A 4,267-nucleotide genomic window follows, 5' to 3' on the forward strand; every position below is an offset into this window, starting at 1 on the left:
TGTTATGTTTCTTGATTGGTAGCAATTGCATGATTATATGTTAGGAGGAGGATTCGTAGGAGAAGAATTTTGATACAGCTGTTGAGACCGTCTGATTGTGTTCTTTGTTCCGGTAGGGTTTCCCTACTCGAGATTACTTACATAATGTGTGGTGATTGTCTTTGTGATTAGTGAATTGGTTGATTCAGACGGTTGTTGATGTTGTGATTGTGATTGTTTGTCTGTGGTTCTCGAGATGCGTTCTCGGCTGAGTGGAGTCACTTGCGGGAGTGGCTTCACGCCCTAGTTTTGCCCTTCATGGAACCCGCCACGGAAGGGGATGTGCACATTAATGGGATAGGGTTATCGCTCGGTATGATGAGCGGGGCTTAGGTGGGAACGACTGCGGTCCCCCACGGCAGGGCTGGTCCAGTGGACAGTCGGTGACGGAGATGGAGTGGAGTGCCTGATTGTGTATGATTGCTTGAGCTGTGTTGGTTCTTTATCTTTGTTGATATATAACTTGTGTAAATAGTACACGACCCCGTTTAAATGTTTTAAAAACGTGGTGATCCATTCGGGGTGGTGAGCGATTATTGAGCGGTATGATATGACGCGTATGGGATAGCTGGGATGAGTCATCACGTTGCAGTTAGAAGTCTTCCGCTGTGTCAGACGATGTCTAGTAGCTTGATAGTTTTATCAGTAGACGGATTGAGTACTTTGTAATTCCTTTGACAGTTTTGGTTTGAGATATATAATCACTTAAATTATAGTTACTATTTAAATATGTTTCTTTATTGTCTTATGATTAACATTGCCTCGGGTAACCGAGATGGTAACATCCTTATACCTGGGTGGTCCTGGTAAGGCACTTGGAGTATGGGGGTGTTACAAATGGTATCAGAGCGATGATCCTGAAACTTGTAACCAATGAACCCAATAAAGATAGGGAGTCAAATAAAATGAACCCGGAGTAAAAGTTGTAGGAGCTAATGCAAAGACTTGGGAGACGTCCTAAAGTCGCGAACTCGCCCTACAATTTTGAACCGGTCACTATGGGATATGAGTCGGGATCGCTACGTGTTTACCTTGTGTAGTGTGTACCTGTGTAGTGAAGTGTGACATGAATCAGTGGATGTATGTATGTTGAGAATGGGGAATGTGTAGAAAAGATGGTGATGATGTGATTTCGTAAGTTATTGATTGAAAGCATGATAGTTGTTTTACGATATGGCATTATAGAAATACGGAAAGAAAATTTGTTTGATTGGAGTTATACATAGAGTTATGTATACATATATGTTGTTGGTAGTGTTGTACGAGTTTATATAGCTGAAAGTTTGAGTAAGAGCATGAATAATTGGTGGAAAAAGACGATAATTGTTGCATGATAATATGATTTTTTTTTATAACGCATGTTGTATGATGGAAGAGATTTTATAAGGTTGTTATGCTAGTAACATGTGAATATGATACTTGATGTCATATAATTGTGATTTTGTTTACGTAAAGTTATATAATAAAAACATGTGGGTAATATGTGATTGGTAAGTTGAATGATATATGTGCATCGAGTTATTTGTTGCTTGGCTTTTGAAGTTAGTAACATGTGGTTAGGGATACTGGTTTTATGAGCATCGAGTTGTTTTTGTTTACCATGATGTCGTTTAAGTTGTTGGGAAGTAAAATCAAGTAGTTGTGTTTTCGATTATAGGGAGGTTGTCTTTAAACTGTTATAACTTGAGATGCATAAATGATTTTAATGTGATTCCAATTGGAGGTGATAGCTTGTCCTTTTACGATTCTAACGATAGGTCACACGCCCAAAACGACCAAGAAATGAGTGAGTTATGACTGTTTTACTGGCTGGACAGTCTTTGAGAAATGCATAGGTACTCGATCGAGTAGCCTTCGTACTCGATCGAGTAGGGGGGGACTCGATCGAGTACTTTAGTTACTCGATCGAGTAGCCCTGGTAATTTGTTTTACGTGCTTCTGATCTTCACCTACTCGATCGAGTAAGTCACTTACTCGATCGAGTGTCCTGTACTCGATCTAGTGACCTCTGTTTTGGGTCATATGCTTATCTTTTGAATTCGTTGCATATTATGTTTAATTCAAAGTTTTTATTTTACTTCTTTATGCATTGTTTTACATGTATGTTGGTCTTGACGCGTAAGCTACCCAATCTTGTGGTGTAGTGAGTGGCACCTGTGGTGAGTATGAGTTCGGTGGGAGGACATGAGTTATACGTGGTTGTAATAGATAGTGGAAAAAAGAAAAGGAAGATTGTTATGGCTTAATTGAGACATAGAGCATGTTTTCTGAGATGAAATGAGATGAGTGATATGAGTGTGTGTTAAGTAACGTAAAAGTAAGTGAATGTGGGCAATGGATGATGTGAGTCTAAGGAACGTGAGAATGAAAGGATTGAGAGTAAGGATATGGATAGTGACAACTTGAGATGTGTAGAGAATTATGGAGGGAGATAGTTAAGAGCCGTGTGGGTTAAGAATATACATAATGAAAGTTCGTTTTAAAGGGGTTGAGAAGAGTGGTATATAGTGAACTTTGTGGAGACATGTCGCGGGGTGGAGATTTGGCTTATTAAGAGATGAAACTATTGTGGGTTTTCCTTGGGCAATTAGCGGTATGAAAGGAATTTTGATTTCTAGAGATGTAAGAAGGGAGATGCAATTATTGAACAGTAAACGTTGATTCTATGGATGGATTAGTGGCAAGGGTGATTGATGACATAATAAGAGAATATTTGTGGTAAGAAAGAGTGAGATGATATCGATATAAAATAATTAGATGTGAGTTTTGGAGCAGTGAGAAAGTAACCGGAACACTAAAGAGTTAGGTAGAAGTGATGAGGAGTTGAATGGTTAATTGATTTTGTAGAGTGTAAAAGAAAAGAATGAGGGGAATAAAATTAGGAAAATTTTGACCGGAGTTATGTGACATAAAAGTAAGGAATCGTCGAGATGTATGATTCTATCAAGAGTAAGTAAGTTAATGATTATACAGAAATTTCAGGACAACATGATTAATCATGAGTTTCGAGGAATTAAGGGAGTAAGAAGTTGGTGGAGAATTTGCACGATAATAGATAATTGGTGGAGAGTTAGATGAAAATACGAGTAAGATAGTATTGGGAATGATGTTGATGTAATTTTGTTGGTGAATTTGATGATAGTTATCTGGAATGTTAACCGAAGATAGGAAATAAATCGTGATGTTTAGAGATGAGTGAAAGAGGTTTGATGTCCGAACAGTGGTGGTGTTATGGTTTGTGACTAATGGTTAAGAGTGATGGTATATTACAAAGGTAGCAATTCAAAAGAGGTTGATTTGGTAGGGACCTGATTGTTGCGTATGATTGTGAGAAGGTATAAGATGTGGTTAGATGAGGCGGATGCTAATAGTCGAATAGTAATGGTATGGTTATACTTGGCAGGAAGTGATGGTTTTGCGAATAGGGGAAAATGTGGTGAGGGGCATATGAGTTAAGCTCGGGCGGTAGGTAACCTATGTTGAGTGGTAACTTACGTGATCAAGACTGACCAGTTGGATGTGATTACGGGTCTATGATGTGTATAAATGTTTGTGTGAGGTTTTGACCTCACAAGAAGTGGTATAGTGTGATTATTATAAAGTCATATTTAAATGTTCTGTAATGCATGTTGAGTACGCTAATCTAATTGAATGGTATTCAAAAGGGTAATAATTTGAGTGATCTGGCGTGACTGGTTATGCTTGTATGTATTCATGATACATGTTAATCTGTGATATGGTAAGGGGATGATATTCATGAGGTCATCTGTTTAATTCATACAATATGTTGTGATGTGATTTAGTAAAGTGGATTTGAATAAGGTTTTCTTGTCTGAGAAGTTATTTTGAGTCAGTGTTTGTGGGAATTGTATGTAGCTGTGATGTCTATCGATGTGGTTGTGGTGCCTCGGGTGGTGAGCCGGGCACGGTATTTAATATTGTGATGCGGGTATTTTCGCACTGTGGTGTGGCTGTTGGTGGCGGTGTTGCGATGCCGTCACCGGTTGTGGTGGAGTAGGCGGGATGATTATGATTCGAGTTTCGAAAGTACATACCAGTTATACATAGATTGTTGTTTTGTTTGATGTTGCTCCCTGCGAGTTTCAGTTTGTGCAGATAGACAGTTGTTTTGTTTATTGATGTTTCTTACCGATTAAGTCTTGGTATGAGGTAGAGTATGATATGAAAGAGAGTTGTACATGTTTTCGTTGTTGTCATGGTATAGTGA

The sequence above is a fragment of the Silene latifolia genome, chromosome Y, assembly GCF_048544455.1.
Source record: "Silene latifolia isolate original U9 population chromosome Y, ASM4854445v1, whole genome shotgun sequence".
Lineage (NCBI taxonomy): Eukaryota > Viridiplantae > Streptophyta > Magnoliopsida > Caryophyllales > Caryophyllaceae > Silene > Silene latifolia.